General features: G+C 37.2%; 1 long non-coding RNA gene across 1 annotated transcript in view; it reads left to right on the plus strand.

The window, feature by feature from the left end:
- The window catches only part of LOC308066872, a 151,057-nt gene that overhangs the window by 23,416 nt on the left and 107,004 nt on the right, over window positions 1-20,637 (plus strand). The window contains exon 3 of the long non-coding RNA XR_013929349.1: window positions 1-20,637. This exon is cut by the window's left edge and continues 18,673 nt beyond it; it is cut by the window's right edge and continues 107,004 nt beyond it. This is a non-coding gene — a long non-coding RNA (uncharacterized lncRNA).

The following is a 20,637-nucleotide window of genomic DNA, read 5'->3' on the forward strand; positions in this document are numbered from 1 at the left end:
ACTCAGAAATTCCAAATGTAACTTAAAAGTAACTAAACCACACATTTCATCAATAATGACAAATTTACATTATCTTCAGAGTTCTAACATGACAAAACCAGGCACTTGTCAAATATTCTTCATGCTGTAAGGAAACCTGTTGCTGGAGCCCCACATCACATTATGTATAGAGAAAAAAAAGAGTATAAAACAAGAAGAGATTTCATAAACTCAAAGTATGATCAAGTGGTTAAGCTGTAGACCCTGAAAAGTTTATATTTGTTGCTATGCCAGAAATTCCGTGAGTAGCATTAAGATAATATTTTTACAGGTGACCACTGTGTTTGTCATTAGTTGACTGCCCCCACTGCAGTATTTTGGTCCTGTCTTTTGGAATAGCTATCATGACTGCCAGTGCATATACTAGAAGCTGTGAATATAGTTACTCCTCTCCTTTTGGGAAGAAATAAATACAAGCTGAGAGCCAGGAGCTCTGGGCCTGCCACTGATCTGCTTTGTGGCCCAAAACTGGCCACGTTCCTTTCCTGTCTCAGTTCTCTCATCTGTGGAAAGGGAATTATAATATTTTTCTCATAAGGTGCCATAAAAATAATTAATGAGTCACTATGGAAAAGCTCATGAAGACATGAATAATTTGTGTATTTTATGTAGGGTTTGGATGGCAGGATTGTAAATTAGGCTGGGACCCACACATGGAGTGGGAAAGATAAAAGGAAATATAGAACAGAAGCCTCATTCCAGCCAATGCACAAAGTGGGGCAATAGTTCTGTGAAAAAAAATGTGTATGCACACAATTAAAATGTGCTACATAATGCATGAAAATAAGACAACACAATGTTGAATTGGCAAGTTGCCTTCTTGCATTTCCTATCTTGCAAGAAGGCACTTTCAGGTATTAGACTCTGCATGTCATTTTCTATTTCTGTTTATCAAAAACTAGACAACTATAACAGGTCAAGAAAACTTGGAGCCAGAAATCAAGTATGAACATACCTATCCATTCCTGTAATAAACCAGCCCAAGACATTTTTATGGTCAGATCCTCAATTGCTGTGAAAGGGTAAAACTCTGCTGAAGTCAATGGAGCTGCATTCAATTTAATCTGGCTCAGGACGCGGCCCCTAATCCTTTAACAAGATTTTAATGTTAGCCATGTGATTTCTATCTTAAAATCCCTGCAGGCAAGGCTTGGATTGAGCAGGGGTATGCTGGGGAAGAAACCTTGAGAATTTGTCTTACTTTTAAAGATTTTTATCTGAGACTGTTGTCCTGTTCTTTAGAAACTCAATATTCATTTGGAAATAAAAAAATATACTGTTGCAGAAACCTCCTTGAAGCTGTGAGATGGAAGCTAACTGATTCTGAGCTGCATTCTTACATCTGAAGATCTGGAACATTTCTTTTGTGCAGAATGATTCATTAACTGAGACACCTATTAACAAAACCATCAAGGTTCTAAAAACATCAGTCTTGGACTTGGGCATTTCAGACACTTGCTGTTGTGCTTGGTCAAGGATGTATTTGAGTATCACTGCAAAAATGCCAAACCTGATAAACCCAACAGTGCCTGCCAGCCCTTCTGTTTTTCCAGGTCAAGCCTTATCAGCTTGAATTGGAAAAACGTTAACAAAGCAAAAGCATATCCATATTCTTGCCAGCCTTGCAAATATAAAAAAGAATTTGAAATTTAGAAAATTAAAAGAAGCACAGTAAAATGCAAACTACTTTGAGTCTGGAACAAGTGGAAAAGATCATCTAGGTAGAATAGTCCAATGCCCTGCATGGGAAGCTTGTCTCCTGTAAATGCTCTCAAGGTCTTATCAAAGCTCCTTTGAAGCACATGTAGACATGATGCATGAACTAACTTCAGGGTAAATTTTCCCTTCATCTCATTGTCCTTGTGACTTAGATTTTGTTTTTAATTTTTATCTACACATTTCTATCCCCTTTCAAGTTATTGTTCCTTAACATGCCATTTCCAACCTCAGTTAATAATCTCTACCTTCTTTTGGACTATTGCCATTTACATGTTTAAGGACTGTCATCATAGCTTCTTTTCCTTAAGCTCTAACCATGAAGCACCCTTAGCCTTTCACAGAATAGATCACACCTTGTAATACTTGTTTCTGTCATCATTTCCTGGAGTCTCTCTAAGACACTTGCTGCGCATACTGCACATAATAGCAGATGAATTTATTTGCAGAAAGGAATTTATTTGCAGAAAGGTAATATAACAATAACAACAACAAAAATTGAAGGATATTCTGGATAAGTTGACTTATACAAACAGCACAGAATTTGGCTAATGATAAGGAGAACCAACCTACATCAAACATTAGCAATAAGCAAATCAAAATCTTAATTCATACCTCTGTTTTCATGAATAGATCTGCTACTTGTGCAACGTCATTAAATTGAAACCTCATGTCCAATATGTTCTTATCTCTCACCCCAAATCTTTTCCACATTACTGTTCTTCCTGTAGAATTTTCCTTTCATTTTATGCCAGATAGTATTTTCCTCCACGTGTATTATTTTACATTTATCCACATTAAATCGTATTCATTTTAATGCTTTCTAAGCTCCTCTGATGTTTGCTATTTCCAGTCCTTCCTATTTTGGTATCATCTCTAAATATATTCATTGTACAATTTCCTTTCTCTTTAAGATCAATAGGGTAAAGTCGTTACTTTAATAGCCTGGTTTTCAAAGATGCTGAGCACCTGTCTCTCCCGCAGACTCCATTTGTATCTGTGTACAGAACTGAGCAAATAAATTACTTTTTTTGGTTTGATGCTGGAAAAAAATTTGAAAAAATATACCTTCTTAGCCAATCTAAAGCTAAATTGTTTTTTCTTTTATTTCTGAAATGCAAACTGGAAGACATTCATTTTGGATTAACCAAAGGGTTTCTTTTAATCTGAGGAAAAACATTTTGTTTCATTTTCCTTTAAGGAGAAGTTATTACCCTCAAAAATTAAAAATAGATACATTTTGAAGTGAAATAGATTTTAAATAAAAATCAACTGTTTTATTCTTTATAAAAGGGTTAAATGGAATAGCCCTTTTCATTTTGGCACTCAAGCAGGCATCATGAATTTGACATGAATTCTCAGTTTGTTTTATTTCACTTTATTTGCACAATGCAAAGGATGATACAACCTGATCTGGGAAAACTAGGTGTTAGTTAAAACCGTCATTTCCTGAACTGATTGCTAAAAAGTTAACTGTAGGAGGCTCCACTTCCAGGAGCTAGGTCACATGTGCGTGGCTCAGCTGGAAGCTTCTCTCCTCCCAGGTTGGGCCCCCAAATCCCTGCTTTGGCCAGGTTTCTGTTCCCAGTTCTTGCCTGACCTTGACCTTAACCTTAACATGTTGCTTTTGTTTTTCTACCCCCCCCCCCCTTTTTTTCTTTTTTTTAAGTAAAAAATTAGAATTGAAACAATTCTGAGAAGCTTTATTTGCTGTGGAAAATTTGGACTCTACTCCACTGCTGCTGCTGTTGGTATACAGAATTTTCCTATTGCAGCACTGGTCCCAGGAGCGCTGTGCTTCAGGGCAGGCAGAATTTGCTGCACCCATTATGTATGGATGCACCCATTACATCATCTGTCTAATAGCTGGCATAGGGTGAAGGCTTCTGGAACTGTCATATTTTGATCTGATATCCAGCAGCATGAGAATCCCATGCCACTTTTGGACTGGAAGTAAAGGATTGAGATTTTTACCTGAATGCAGCTCACAGACACCAAAATAGGTTGAAAAAGAGTAGTTTTCTCCTGCCTTTATTTATGTAGGTACTCTTGTTAATTGCCAGGAGATAACCAATTAAGTGTTTTGATCTATAGAGCATACTGCTTTCTATCTTATTCCAAACTCATGAAGGAGAGAAATACTAAAACCAATTCTTAGTTTAGCATTGAGAATAATTGAGACTCCCTGGCAGGAAAATCTAACTTCGCTTTAACGTAGAGATGAAAGCTGTATCACAATTGATAGGCCATTTGTGTAAAGATATTTTGGACGATGGTTACATGGCAGAATATTCATCTTAAGCACTATCCCAGCACTCTCCTACCTACAATTAAAACATTATGCCCTTAACTTGCATGACAAGATGGGTTTTCAAAGACCTCTCATGGGAATCAAAACAGTAATTACCCGTTCATCAGGCTCGAGAAGTATGAGCTCTCATTTTTATATAGAGCTCATTAAAATAGATTTGGAAGATAAATATATCAAGAAGTGGGAAGAATCCCTAGGTAGAAAGATTTCATTCAAACAGTGGTCTGTAATTTGGCACAGAGCAACTACTCCTTCTGTAACTATTGTTAAAAGAAAGTAATGATAAAATGTTAGTTACAGTTGTCTCTTGCTGCTTCATGCACTGCAAAAGTACATACAGAGTTTCCTGGGTCGGTTAAATAGGTCGAGGGGAGGAATAAAAGATTTTTCCTGTGCTTGGTAGGAATGGTCTTATAACCCAACTGATGACCACGTGTGAACACTGCATTCTGAACTTACAGAACTATTTGGGTTGGGATGACTTATCAAACCTCTGTTAAATTTGGGGAACATTCAGCGAGAGAATCTCTGTCAAAGTTAATATTCTGAATCCATTTCATTGACTAGATCTTCTCGTCTGCTAGGTCATGACACATGACTATTAGGATGGTAGTACAGGTAGCCACAAGTGTCACATAACAGCGTTGATCTACATTGACACAGACCCCTTGGCCCCTTGTTTAGTAGATATATTGCCCATTCCCTGATGCTGGTACAGGGTTATACTTGGTCATATATTTTCTAGTGTTCTGTTCAGAGTGGTTTTAAATTTCTTGTGCACTGGGGCTTCCTTTTTCTCTGCTTTTAGAAGATATTTTGACTTCTGCTAATAGTTCTTGCTGTTGAGAAGTTAGTACATTGTAAATAATAACACGAAGCCTTAAATATGGAGACAATTTAATTTCTGAAATCAATGACTGGATTTCAAAATACAAACAGCTCAATATTTGGCCATTAGCTCTACCTCATAATCCTAAATGATTATCCTCAGTCCTTATATGAGGTTATTCAGATAGAAGATCCATTCGTACTGAATTCAATGACAAATTTCCTTTTGATTTAATAGAAAGTTTTTCACATTTTAGAGCCATAAGACATGACAATCAACAAAAATGCCACCTAACTTTTGCCCATACTCATAATTTCTGTTTAAAATACTGTGCATTTCGGAAAGATATCCAGTTTTGTTTCGAAGATTGCAAATAATAATAATTCACCATCTCCTCATAAATAGTTCCACAGTTTAATCAATGTAGATTTAAAAATATATTTCTAATAGAAGTTTGTGTAACATCAGCTCCAAACTATTCATGCCATGCCTTTTTTGTTGGGCTAAAATCCTTTATTATTAGGAATATCTTCTTCATAGTGTTCCTTGTAGACTGTAATCTAGTAATCTGCTATATTTTATCTTCACTAAGCAAACAGATTGATTTTTATTCTGACTTCAACAGATGCAGGTATATTTAACAATCAGACCTGTAATACTATCACAAAACAAGATGAAGATTGATTGTTTTCCACACAATCACATTCCTCTACATTATGCTATCACCTTCAATTCTCCACTGGTTACATCACATTATTACCATTACTTAGTTCAGGATTCATGTCAGCAGTGTAGGCTAGAGCCATGTAGATGTTCTTTTTAAGATGTTGGCACAATATTAACTTTTTCAAGATTTGTTAAATGTCAACAATAGAGTTTCATGGAGTTGTTTCTTAGCCAATGTTTTTTTGGTGTAAACTTACCCAGTCCTACAGATCTAAAATATTTAATAGCTGCTATTTAGCATCCTACCGACTTGTTTACCAATGGAATGTATTTTGCCTTTTCTATAAAATATGAATGTATCATCTTTCCAGAACATAAATATTTGTTGAACTCTTCTTCTTCTTCTACAGACTGACAATTTTACATTTGTTGCTTCATAGACATCTGTCATTCCTAGGTACTATTTTTTGTCATATATTACAAAAACAACAATATTTTTGTGAATGCCATGGGACACAGTGTTTTTTAGATCTTTCAGTTATTTGCACTCTACTGTTGTTGATTCTTATTCCCTATAATCAGTGTTGCATTTCCCCCCTTATTTATTTGTTTCAATATCTTTTGACTCCTGACTGGACAGTCTTAAGATTTGAAACAAAGTTTCTGGTTTGTTCTGTAGCTAAACATCTTTATTTTTGTTCTTCTTTTTTTTCCTTTCTTTCTATTTTTCTTTTTTCTTTTTTTTCCCCCAGTAATTAATAAGGTATTTTTAAACAGTTTCCAATTATCATTTGCATCTGTCTTTTAAATGCTCTATTCCTCTCAAATCTCTTCAAAGCTGTTTTTTTTTTTGTTGTTGTATATATGTGTCTATCCCCTGCACCAGGGGTCAGCCACCCTCAGTGTGAGTGATAAATGGAGAGGTTTTGAATGTCACATAGCAGGGTTGGTCCAGTGCCATGAGCGATGAGCCATGAGATCTTGAGAAAGGTAGTGTTTCCCAGTTTTTAGTTCCTACTGAGTTCTAAAATCAGCGAGAGCTGGAAGCCCCTAACTCAAACAGAGACAAGACAAGATGGAAAGAAAAATACAATCTGATATATCACTCCTGAAAGGCTGCTGGCTGTTTTACTACCGGATGGGACTATAGTTTGTTTGCACATAAAAATAAAGTTATACTGTGCCCACTGCTAACTTGATAACTGTCAGCAAATCATTCATTATCCGTAAGAACAAAGTCTCTTCTAAAACCTTCTTGAATTTTTTAAATACTTTTTTAATGAGAAAGTTGTTGAGAGTTTTCAGAGGCTCCAAGTATATTTCGCTGGGTAAAATTTCATGTACATAATTCCTGATTAGCATCCTCCACAATGCAATTTTTCTATCTAGCTATCTTGGATAGATTTTTAAAGAGCTGTTCATCCTCTTCCTAAATTCAATCTTGTAGCCTGCTGCTGACTCCTGCAACACTACTCCATCTCATGATTTATCATTTAATATGTTGATCAATAGGCATTCCAAGTCCCTTTTTTTCTACTTTGTCAATAATTTTAGAGCAGATAATGCTATCTTTAGTGTACACTATCTACTGCTTGTCCTTTAGTTTCCCTCACTTTCCTAACAGGGTATACCCAGTGATTTTAACATTCCAGTGAAATGAATCATTCTATTGGATGTGGTGCTAATAATATATAATTGCTCTTTATAAATCAGTATAACTAACACATTTTGTTTATTACTCAGACTAGGAGAGGCAATTAGGCAACTGATTTTTTAATTTTTTTTTTTTTTATGTCTCTTGGTGCCTTAATTCTTTACACATATTTTGTTTTGAATGAAAGTTGCATGTTTGAGCATATACACTGTGTTCTAGCCATGGGCAACATCTCTCTGGATGCTAATGTAAAGCCTTCCCAGCTACTTCTGCTGATTTGTCACAACATGGAAGACCACGAGTGCATGTCTGTATGCTGTCTATTGCAAAGGCTTCCGTAATTACTCAGCTGTTTTCTAGCAAGTTATTTTCAAAGTTGGATTAAATGTTATCATAATAGCACTAAAGAATTGTCATTAATTTAAGAGCTTGGGGTTTTCTTCTTTTTATTAAAAAAACATCATGCAGAAGTTGTGAAAACACTATAATGTTCTGTTGGTCAACACACACTTTTTTTTTTTGTCATTTCAATTTCTATACAAATCACTTCGCACTAATGAAGAGGCTGGGGGTGGAATGGTGAAAAGGAAAACCAGAAATCTAATACCAAAAGGCAACAATGGACTTGGCTCTTGACAGTTTGAGGGATATGCTCTGAGTTTTAGTATATTACAAGAACAGCACAAATATGCTGAAACATGCTCAAACATATCTATAGATGAACATACAGAGCTTTTTAGCTTCCAGGCTGCCAGAATTCTCAGTAGTTGGCTCCAGCTTAAGACAGCTTTACATTGTTAAAGCTTTCCAAGTTTATAAATATCTTGGAATCCATGATGTCCTGCCAATTTCCTTCATTTTCATTCTAGACATCGGTGGTTTCTGGCATAAAATTGGGTGTATGAACTGAGGGTCTGTCTACACATATGTAGGTACCCATACTCTCCTACCATCTACCGTTATACATACTGCAGTTGTATGCACAAAGTCTGAGCAGAGCAGCTCCCCTGAAGGTGTGGCTGAAACGCATTCAGTTTGCAGCTTGGATGTAATTTGCTAGGAGTACCTGGACTGACGTATAAGTAGTCTGTTAGTAAACTTTTGTTTACCATTTCCCGTATCTGTACCTTCTGGACCTTCTACCTCCTTACTGTCTATTTCCTTATTTTCCAGAATCTTATGGCCATGTAATATTCTCCCTGGTTCACGTCTCTTTCAGTTCTCATGAGCACTGTTCAAGTACAGACATAACAAATCCCTGCTCCCTTTGCCAAACCAAAGATTACCTTCACTCATGCAGTTGGATAACCAGAGGAGCATACCAGGTTTCTTGTTCATTTCTGGAGGTGGTATTCATGTGAGTATGATTTAGCAAAAAAATACCTACTATTACTGGGCCATGGGAAAGCAACTGGTGGTATTGACCCATTACTGGACCAAACTGCTTTGCTGAGTGTAGATCAAACACCTGCAGCAGTGGTGCTATGAAGCTGAGGATGAAAATCCAATGTTCAGCGACTTAACCTCCATGTTCTGGGGTGTCTGTATTCAGGGGTATTTGAGCACAGTTTTTCAATGCCTTGACAAAGAGCTTGCAATACGTGTGACCTGTTCTGCACCCAGCAGGGTGATGATGTGCAGAAAGAAAGGTGGGATAATACTGAAGAGGAATTCCAGGAACATAGGAATATACTGTATTCATCTCAGTGCAGGCGTTCACATCCTCTTAAGGGTCAGTCTCCTTGCCTGGATTATTTAGAAGGTATCTGAGAACCTGTAGTTGAGTGAACTCACATAGGCAACCACTTGCTACATCTGTAATCATCTAATTTTAAAAGGATGGTGTTTTCCATGTTATAATTATAAAAGACATTTAAAGAGTTGAGCATGATCAGATTCATGCAGCAGCTATGCTATTCATTTTTAAAAACAACTTGTTATCTCCTCCTTGCCTATCCTAAATGTGTGTTACAAAGTGGCCATCAAGCATAGGAAAAGGTTCACATAGACAAGACAAATACTACATATTTCAAAAGGCATTGTTTGCAATGTTTAGTACACATAGGATGGCAGGCTTAGCAGGTAAAGAATACAGAGTTTTGTGAATAGCAGTAATTTTTGCTCCAGTGCTATAAACTGCTTGCCAGCAGTTTAAAAATCTGCACAATATAAACTGTGGTCTCCTGAAGTTCACAGACATTGCAGTCCACTGCTCATCTTCCCTGCTTTGTCACTTCATTGAAATCCTGTGGAGCATTGGTAAAGTGACTTGGTGCTACTAAATGCTGGCTGTCTAATTCAGCACTTCCTCAGAGTTCCTCCTTTTTCTGATCGCAGACAGAATGCTTTTCAAGCATCCAAACAGGTTCATCTCATCAGCTGACTGGCAATCTAAATGTTCACTGCATTCATTCATACACTGCCTTACCTCCTGTATTCCTCCTGCACGCGTGCTAATACAGGCTTAGTTTCTTCTGTTTTTCATTCTGGACATTCTACTATCATTAAATCCTCAATATTTTGGTTAACAAAAAAATAAAACCCAACCAACCAACCAACCACCAAAAAAAAAAAAAAAAAGGCAGCTAGTCCAGACAGGTTTATCTGGACCTAACCTTCTTTTTACCTTAACACCCCAAATGCCAGATTGTTTTTCTTTAATCTATTTTTCTTTTATTTCTCTTTTCTTGAATTGGTAGGTGCATGTTGAAGCAGCCATGTGGGTGAAGCTCAGCAGTGACCCTTCTTTATGTCGAAGATGACATAATTGCAAAAGTACCAGGGAAAGAGGACTAGAGGTATCTTTCTGGGCTGAAGAAGTAGGTGGCATGAAACACAGGAAGGCTGATGAAAGTATTCCATAGACAGATACAAATTCAGGAAAGAGAGCTGGGTTGTGTTTGGATCGAAGAATACACTGAGGTCTGACACCTTTTCATTTGTGATCTGCTTGAGTTATTATTTTGATCTGTATCAATTTCTCACAAAATCTTTTCCTTTCTTTTGTAATAATGGCCTTCAGACGTGCATAAATTGAGTTTAATTTAAAGTGAAAACCTCCAAACACACCACTCCCTTAATACAAAGCCCATAAACAGGTAGTACCTGCATTTGGATAAACTAGTATGAAACTGCTTTCAACAGGTCTTCTTCACAAAAGCCCTCCCTAAAAGTAAAAGCTTGTAATTACTAGAAACTTAAAATGCACACAGGAAAAATAAATTAAAAAAAAAAAAAGAGCACAGCAGTCAAATGTAATTAATTAAGCATCACATATCTTTCCCATCTATTACTCATCATCATCAACCTGTGTTGACAGGCTGTGGGCACAGGCGGGAGCCAACCCACCCTTTGCTTGCCTTGAGCCTATGCCATGGTGGATGCAAGGTTAAGGCAGGATACATTCAGGTTATCTGTACTGGGCTAGAAAACTCACTGTCCTGGGTCCACCCCATGGCTGGTTAGTTGCCATTAACCTCTTCACTACTGCATGCTGTACAGCAAGTCCCAGCCATATAGAAAGCCCTTGTCACTTTGGCATTGAACAGACAATGCAGGTGGCATCGTACTCCTCTGGTACACACATGCCTTTTCCAGGCAATTTTAAGACTTAGGCTGTTAGTTCTAAAATGATATAAAAATATTCATTTTGTTTCTCCGTTCCATGAGCCAAACCTAAAACTGAGTGAAGTCAATAAGAGCCCTTTGTTGACTAGGATAGGTTGTGATTCATGTCCTAAGAGAAAAATCCCGATATTTTTTGGGGGAAAAAGATCAACCCCCAAAAAACCCATTAAAAAGCCTTGTTTGGACATTTGTGCTTTAAAACCAGCGACCTTCATGAGTCTTTTTTTGATCTGTAATATTTCGGGCATCTATTAAAAGCCACAATTCAATATCATGGTCAGTCTAAATTTGCAGGGACTGGTGAAGCAGATTAGATAGGATGCACTTATATTTCAACGATAGCATTTCACTACTTTTCTGATATATTTTTAGACTGTGAACAGGTCCCTTCATTTAGAGTAATGATTTAACTAGTTGTATTCATTAGTTGTAGTTTGGCATCAGTCTAAGTATATTAAACTTGTAATCAGGTGTGCTAGCATCTGTTTTAAAGCTTACATTATATGTATATATTTAATATAAATACATATATATATATGTAGAAGAAGAGTTTCTTATTATTGCCAGGTTGTGTTAATGTTGAGCCAGGGATTACTCTGTTTGATGGAGAAGCAAAGAGGCTTGGATGTTGAATTCTTCATTAGTCTTTTCCTTACGGTAATGAGCAAAGGTGTAAATATTAACACCTCTGATTTTCAAGCATTAGTTTAAGTTATCATCCATAAATTCACTTTCATAAAGGCGACATACTTCAAAATTGAACTACTTTGCCCTTAGTGAATAATCTGACTTGATTTACTCTTATTTTGATTTCCAAGATTTCTGTTTCTGAAATATTTTTAACCATATCCTTTTTGATTTTGTTGCATTGATTTATAATATTTGAAATGGCATCTTCCAAATAATTAAAAGCTAATGGATTAATCTTTGTTATTATTTGCTTGCATAGTTTTCTCTTTATAAATTATTTGTTGCAGCCTTTGTATTGTTTTTCTGCTTGTAATTGACAGCTTTATAATACCTAGGGGCATATTTGAGGTCTCTTTCTCTTTTCAAACACTCTTCTCTATCCACAGCAATGGCTGTTTTTCTTTGTTTCTTTGCTGTCTGTGGAAAGCAGATCAGAGGATGTTACTGAATGTGGTAGAATATTACATTCTGTTGCAAGTAGCAGTTTACTTAAGCTATGTAACTAAGTGCCCTGTAAAAGCAAAATGCAATTGCCCTGGCAAATCCGATGTTTCCATAAATCATGAGGAAAACTTTTAAGGTTGTGAAAACCTGAAATATTTGTATCCACTTTTTAATTGTTGATGTGCTGATGTCAAGCCACCATGCAGTGTATTTTTAGTAGCTCTTCCCATGACTAGTTATGTGTAAAAATAAGAAGTAAGGGGTATCACTTCTGGCAGAACTGGAGTGAATTAGAAATTCTTTTTTCAAGACATTTTAAAATATTCACTTTTTTAACCTTTAAATCTACCTCTTGCTATATTTTGCAACTGTAGGGATTTAATGCATGATGCCTACATATGTGTACATAATATTCTCTACCTTTTGTCTTTAATATTCCTTGGTTTTTAATTATTAAAGATAAGTATTTGAATTATAAATATTCTAGTTATACAGGAATAGGCAAAGCAGGCACATACCCTCAGGCAAAATTCTTCCATTATCCATAATCCTTCTGCCTCCTGCCTCCATTTCTCTACCTCCTATCTTTATGTCGTCTCAAAAAACACTGAGGCATTCTTTTAAACTAACCTTCTCCTCCCCACTTAAACCATAGAAATCCCTTCTCAATATGTATAGGGGCCTTTTCCTTGAAGTGGGATGTCATACTTGTCCTAAATATAATAAAGTGCTATCTTCAAGGCATTTCTGCATCCAAAACACTCCCCAGAAACCTGCCTAGTCCTCCCATCTAACCAGCCTGAATGTCACAAATCATAGCACAGAAGCTGCTTTATAGTGAATCATTAACATTGTCAGGAATGAGTTGGCAAGGAAAAAAAAAAAAGCTTTCCATTAGAGAACTGAGGGAGAATATACAAATGACAGCATTGTCATTTCTCTTACATTGTTTTATAAAGTGCACAAATGATTAGGAAGAGTTTATTATAGAATATATATGCTGTGTATGCATACATGACAATTTTGTTTTCATCCTGAACTGTTTGTAAGTATGTATGGATGTGCTTTGGATTAACTGTCCTACTTTAGGGTTTTGAATTATACAAGTAACAATTTCATTATGTGCAAAGACTGTCTAGCCTTAACAAATATATTTGGAAACTAAGAGGTACAAAAACGTGAGATATATGTGGAAGGTGTTTTTAATCTACACAAAGATTAATAAAGCTATTCCAAACTCCTGTTAGGCAGTATCTGAAAAAGGTCCTTTAGGATAATACTACTTCACTCTATAGACACTGTTATCTGATTACAACTCAGAGGTATGTAACTCCAGTGTAGATGCTTTCTTCTCAATTTTCCTGTTTGGCACAGCTTGAATGGGATAATATACACTTATAACATGTAATACAATTAGTTCTCTTTTAAGCATCAAATATTGTAAAGAACGTCATTTTGATCAATACATGTGATGCTTTTTATATAAAAACCTAATATATTTGTGTTGTAAATTAGGTTTTTTCCCCCTTTATATCTTAAAAGACAATTGCATGGAATTATACATGGCTTTGTTGTTCATGAAGATAAAAACATGTCAAACCATCAGTGGCAAAAAATGTGTGAGAATATACAGTATACACCTAAAAAAAAGGAAGATTGATTTTCAAAGAACAAGTTAATTTGCTTTGACAACACTGGTAGCTTTCTTTAAATAGTTGTAAATACTAATGAAAAGTATGCAAAGCAGACAGGACTTCTCAAAATTTTACATGCGCTTACACAAATAATTTTAGTGTGCTTTTCTTTTTCTTAGATGGTCATGTGTGCAGTTAGGTCATTCTGATTACACCGGTTTTGTGTAAACCTGGAGTATTTGAGCCTTTTCTGTTGAGTTGCCACTGAGCTCAGGATCTGGCTATATGCTGCATAGTAATTGCTAGTCAAACCCAACAATTCCCCAAACTCTCCATTTGCTGCTGATATTTAGGTGTGGTTTGAGTGACAGCATTACACAGGGAGAGGGAATCCATTTTTTTCCTCCTCTCGAATAGGTTGATTGTGCAAGAGCTCCTTCAGACAGAACAATTTGCATGGTATCCATCAACACACAAACTACTTCCTTCACGGGGGAACTGCCAGGAATATATAGGCTCCAGAGGACTGGGAACGGCGTGATATCTAAGACATGGCAGTCTAATCATGCTAATACTTACATGATGTTGCCTCTCTAATCACTACAGCTTGTCCCAAAACACATTTAGGGAGCTGGGTGAAAAGGACGCTATTCTTGCTAGCTCTCTGCTGCTGTGGTGGAAGGCGATTTTAAAGAAAAGTAGTATATGAACACTAACAATAAATCTAAAAAAAACCCTACCCCACCACAAAAGAGGGTCTTTTGCTTTGAACATTATTCACATCTTCCTTTAGGGGACCTTGGGAGATCTCTGCATAAAGTAAAGGCTTGATCCCCTGGCTAGTCCACTCACTTCTCCAAGTAGTGTCTGAGGTCCTAAGGATTTTAAGCCTTCCAGAGAACAGGTGTGAGGTAGCCATTATCTACTTGTTTCTTACATGAAGCCTTCATCTTTCTCACAGGAGATGAAACTGCTAGAACCAGAGCCACTAAATACAGGCATTTTATCAGGCAGTGGGACTTTAAATAGAAATATACCAGAAAAGGAAAGGAGATCAAGATCCTAAACACCATCAGTTTTCCAAGACAGTAAAAGAGGCACATGGAAGAATTCTAACTTGAACAGGCAGTAAGATTTTCCCTGCACTGATATACTCTTTGCTTGATCAAGAAAAAGAAAAAAAAAGGAGAAAAAAAAGAAGCCAAATGTGATTCAGTGACTCTTGATAGAGAACCTTGCCTGATAGGTAAAATAAATGCATGTGTATATGTTTCTTATACATGCACATAATCACGTATAGATTATTTAATTACTGATAAACTAAAAAATCCCCATAAATTAGTTGAAGGCCATCCCAATGAAGTAACTGTTGCATCAATTTGAGACAATACACATTATTTTTTTTAGAACCTGACATTGCTAAAATGTTACTGTCTTCTGTATGTGACCAGAAGAAAGCATAAAGTATTTCCCCCCAGGAAAGTGGGGGAGGTTTTCTTTTCCCCTTTGAGATTGGTCCTACAAGATTTCCCCTTTGAGATTGGAGTACAAGGTGAATTTTATCAGAAAGCTGTGCAGTTACACAGTGAATGCAGTCAGGTTGTCAGAAAGACAGGCAAGTTACATGTTAGAGTTCACTCTTGTTTAATTCCTCAGAGCCCAACCCACACAGGGTCAAACACTCAGCTCTCACTGTACAGGTTAAATACAAGAGCCTGCGTTTGTTTTTCAATTTGCTCCCCAGAACAAGTTACCAGTAGTAGCTACCTAAAACTATGAAACAAAATCTGAAGGAAATAATAGTCAAGTAAATGTGGTGTCAGTAAACAACCACCCCTTACTCCCCTGGTAATTCTGCACCATTGGAAAATGCAGGGCTGAGCCTTGGGTTTTCATTGACAAATGTAAAATATTTCCCAGTCATCATGTAACACATGGGAAGAATAAGCATCCATGCCCACATCTTCATGCTTACACATTCCCTTCCCCTTCTTAATATAGTAGCATCAGTCAAGAAGAGGGAGATGATAAAAATGAGTAATAGGTGTCAGTAGAAAGAAGGAAAATATTGTAAAAACATGAAAACATATAGCTGAGGAATCCACTGGGAAAATATACCCAGTAACTAGCATCGGACAAACTAAGTAACATGTAAGAACGACCAGCAGCACACTGGAGCAAGAAGTCAAGAGGCAGAGAACAAAAAGAGGATGATGTTGAAAGGCACAACTTCTGTCTGCACTGTCTGCCTGCACAGCTAATCCAACACCAGAATACCAGAGCCCATGCACATGGTATAGCCTTTACTGAGGCACCTTGCCGTGGGATGGAGGTGCTTCTCTGCACATCAGCTACGCCGTGGTGGAAAGTCTGAATGAAATGAAATTGGAGAATGACTTGCGAGTGGATTTAGAATTCAAAGAGGGGAGAAATGCTGGATGGGGATGCAGACTGAAACAGAGGAGAGTGGTATGGGCAGGGATCAGAAGGGACAGGAGAAGGAACAAAGATGCATCTGTTCCCCTCCCTATCTGTTATGTTCTCTCTTTTTAGAATGCAAATTCTTCAGAAAAGCAGAGATTGTTCCTGCCTTTGCTCTTGTATAGTGCCTAGCACTGTATTGTATACAACATAGCTTAACCAGACATCAGATACAGATCATACTTTTCCACAGAAGTATTTCTAATGCAATTACAGATTTTCTTAGGAAAGCTTTTAGTGAATCATTTCACTCTGATAGACTGAGATATGCTACTTTTAGATGTGAAAATATTTGGTTTGATAAGATAATATTAATTGCTGTAGTCATAGATTTTTAATTAATTAATTTTGATTTTTGTCTTGTTTTGAGATAAAAGTGAGTGTTACAATTCTGTAATTTTCCATTAGAAAAAACCCTACTGTTTCTTCAGAAAACCTAAGTCTTTGAAAGATTTCTTTCTAAAATGCCTAGCTGATTTTTTAACTACTTTAATGCCTTCATGTATAGGCTGACAGGTGATAGAAATATTCTTTATTTGGTACTTATTCAGTGGGGCTTTACGGGAAGATGATATGGGAGATGCCATTCAAAGCCGTATCATATCACTCAGTTACCAGTTAAAGATTACCTGCCACATGGAAAAGTAATCTGAACCCAATCACAATGCATTTTGTGTACTGTGTGCTGTGCGCAATAAATACAAATTCTTGCTTATGGAATGAAAGGAAAAATACCTCTCCATATTTTTCATGACAAGAAACAAAGACTCCTACCGTGCCACTTTTCTCCCTAAGGGTGAGGCTAACGTAAAACACCACCAACATATTTTTGCAGGGAAAGTTACCAACTTATTGTCAGAGAGAATTAGTAAGGAATATGAACCTTCACCGCTGAGATTAAAAGACCAATAGAAGAACTGGAAAATAGAAAACAAAACTCCCAAAACCATACGAAAATTTGATTGTGTCCTTTAATTACTGTTCCTTTACCTATGAGAATTAATCCCTGCTTAGTTACTTTTGTGAAATTTGGTAGTTCTGCCTTTCAAAGCCTGCAACCATTTTTTTTTTAATTTCATTTTAGGTGATCCTCCATCATTGGAGTTCCACTTTCTATTTCAAATTATTCTTAATTATTCTAAGGATATAGAGGACCTGTTTTTCAGAACTTAACAACCTACAGGCAAGCTCTAGCCCCTATTTAGTCATTTAAATAAGTATAATGACTTAAAAAAAATTCTGATAGTAATGCCTAGTTCACTGAAATCATACAGAGCTGTAAGGTGTTTAATAATTTTATAAGAGTAAACAAGATCATAAGTAATTGTCATAATGCACAAAAATGAACAAATTAAGTTTCTTGCAATGTATTAAGTATCTGCAGGAGGAAATGATCAGTTCATTGTGACTTCTTAATTTATCTATTATCTCTTATACTCTGTTGGGATGCCATTTCAAGCCAAGCCATGTTAGTCTACATTGCCCATTTGTTACACTTTCAGGTAAAAGCTTTTGTATTGAGCAGAATTTGATTTCTATATAAAATGTTAAGATTCTGTTAGAATTGTAAGAAGGACATTTGACACCCCAGTCCCTAGTGAAATTTGCTATATTTGTGTAGATAGCACCAATTACATCATTACGATACTGATTAGCAATCATTCAGAATAAAAAATGAACAACAGAGTAGCAGAAGGATTTAGGAGCATAGGCTTTCCCTTTCATCCAAAGGCGCATAGTTCAGAAAAACACAATATTGCCTCCGCAAATAGGACAGAAGTGCTGGCTGCTGCTTCTTCCATTTTTTTTTTTTAATTCCCCATAGGAACAGTGAGGCAGAGTACAGCAGGCCAGAGAATCTGGCCCATGGCATGTTGCTGGCTCAGTCAGATATGATATCCATGTCTAGTTCCTTCATTACCTCATTCCTCCTACATCAAGAAGAAGCCAATGTAAATTACTAAATGAAGAAAGCTATGTGGTCTTTCAAGTTAAACAAAACTCCTTGCATAAATGTTGCATCAGCCGTTCAACCACTAGCACACACTGTTTTGTCAAAAAAGGCATTTTGATGAATCTCTTACCAAAATATAAAATGTAACAAAGATTAGTAAAGTCCAGAAAGTTGCCTTTTGCAAAATTTCCCTTTTTAGTCTCACTTTGGTTGCTTTATTATCAAGGAATCTCATCTCAGATGCAGCATCTGTTTTTCAGTAAAGTCCTGCTTTTTACCCAATTTTCCAGCTGGATTGACTGAGGCAAAAGGAGGTCAAGTGACTTGCCAAGGTCAGATGGCAATCCAGTGCTTTACCAAGGATTAGAATTTAGGAACCTCCTGATTAATAGAACAAATAACCTCCATGCACCAAATCCCCATGGGATGGGCAAGTCACAGAACTGGGTAGGATTAACCAGAAAGGACTTGTCTGCTTGGGTAAGCAAAATATACCGAGCACAGAAGAAATACAAACATTTTCAAGTTGTGGAAGCATAATCCTAGGAACCATTTACATGTGTTGCTTGTGCAGTTTGTGGAGGTCTTTAAAAGACCAGTAAAGCATGAGGCTAATATTTGAAGCCATTGCATCAAATAGCATACACACGTCTTTATTTAAAAAAAAACCACCAGAATAACGCATCTCAATTTACTATTATTTTAATTATTTAAAGAGGCTCAGCCACTGGCACTGGAGATTTGCACCGCAGAAAGCCCTGTCTCCTAACAAAAGGGCACATGCTCAGAACAGCAAGTAAACAAATATTCCAGACATGCCTTATGTTCCAGCAGCAGCGCCTTTTAAACAAATCTTACTAGTTACAGAGCAAAAATGGAAACTGTCTGTTTTGATTTAAATCTGTCCCTAAGCAATTTCCATGAGTTAACACAGCAGAAGTACAAGTACAGGAATAAATAAACAAACAAACAAAGAAACTTGAGCTTGCCTCTAACAACTGAACCGCCATCAGTTTCCAAAATGCAATCATAGAACTGTCCATTCTTGCACCACAATTAAGAGCAGCTCACAATGGAGGCGAACTGCTCCACCCCAGCAAAGGGAGAGGGCGTTGAAATGCTAATTGCACACAAAACTTCAGTGGTGCTGGTGATTAATAAACTTATTGTTATTGTTAAAATTGGAATGACAAAGAGTATAATATAGCAGTGCTTTTGTGTCCTCTGGCTGTTCAAAAGTGGCTCCTTGCACTTTCTTTGGGTGCCAGAATTACTCAACTTCATTTTACGGTTTTCACTTGCATTGAATAGACAGGAGACATGGAAGAACAGCTACTGGAGTGTTTTAAATAACGCAAAATAGGTAAGAATGTGTTTTTGTTTAGGAAACCTGTAGTGAGGAGGACAGAGGGAACTAATGGGATATATTCTCCTAGGTGAAAAAAAGAAAGGAAGAAGACCTGGAGTTCATTCTAATCAACAGAGTCCTGATTTCTCACTCTTTCAACTTTACTTAGGTCATAATCCCTTACTCATGCTTATAAACTACTGAGATTTCCAGCAAACCTACCAAAAGACTTACAAGTATGTTTAAGAAGATGAACACCACGCTGGCTGTCAATGGTTGCAATTATATGCTTAACTTTAAACATTTACTGACAAAATTTTTCTGAGTAAGGCAAAGATAGATTTTCAAGGGACAGTTGGATGTTCATACCCTTTGTAAAGCAAATCCCTCATTCATTTCTGTAGGATACATGAGAACAGCCACTGGAGTCAATATTTACATATCCTTGCTATGTGGCTAGGGTGGGACTGCTTATAATTCGGACTCAGGAGAGTTGGGGATATCTATGTGGTGACCAGGGTATCTAGTCTAAGTTAGTCTAATTTGACTACAGTGCCTAGTGTAACTTAGTGTTATCTCAACAGTAAGTAGCTTATTTCTGTACTCACATGCCTTACATTAGCATAAAGTAATAATTAGAATATAATAAATATTTAAGACAAAGGGGACTGCAACAGATCATAAGCTATGCTGGGAGTGATACTTGCTAAAAAGGGGATGCTCAGCTTCTCTCTCTGTCAGATGACTTCAGGTTGCTCCCCTCAGCCCCTGAAATGTCTTGATTCATTGCCCATCACAGCTGTCAGTGGCAGTTTATGGTTATACTTGGTCTGGCAGAGCCCCCCAGCAGCCCTCACAGCGCTGCGCTTGTATTGGCAGCTAGAAGGGTGCTGATACCACACCAGTGTTTGGCTGCTGCTGAGCAGCGCTCACAGCATCCAGGCTGGCTCTCTGACATCCCCCATCACCAGTAGGCTGGGAGTGGACAACACCTTGGGGAGGGGCATGGCCAGGAGAGCTGACCCTTGCCTTGCCTACCCCAGTGACAACCAACAGCCTATAGTACTGTACAGCGCCTGGCCTGTGCCGATTGAGTCACAGTTCAGTACTCTCAGAGGGCTGTGGTTGAGGCAGGGACATCTGAGGACACCACAGTTGAGATACGGACACAAACAACAGCTAGAGTACTTGCCTCAGTAGTGAAAAAGAAACAGTGGCCAAGAACAACAGTGGTCCATGTCATT

Source organism: Falco punctatus, assembly GCF_963210335.1.
Source record: "Falco punctatus genome assembly, chromosome: 7".
In the NCBI taxonomy this organism is placed as follows: domain Eukaryota; kingdom Metazoa; phylum Chordata; class Aves; order Falconiformes; family Falconidae; genus Falco; species Falco punctatus.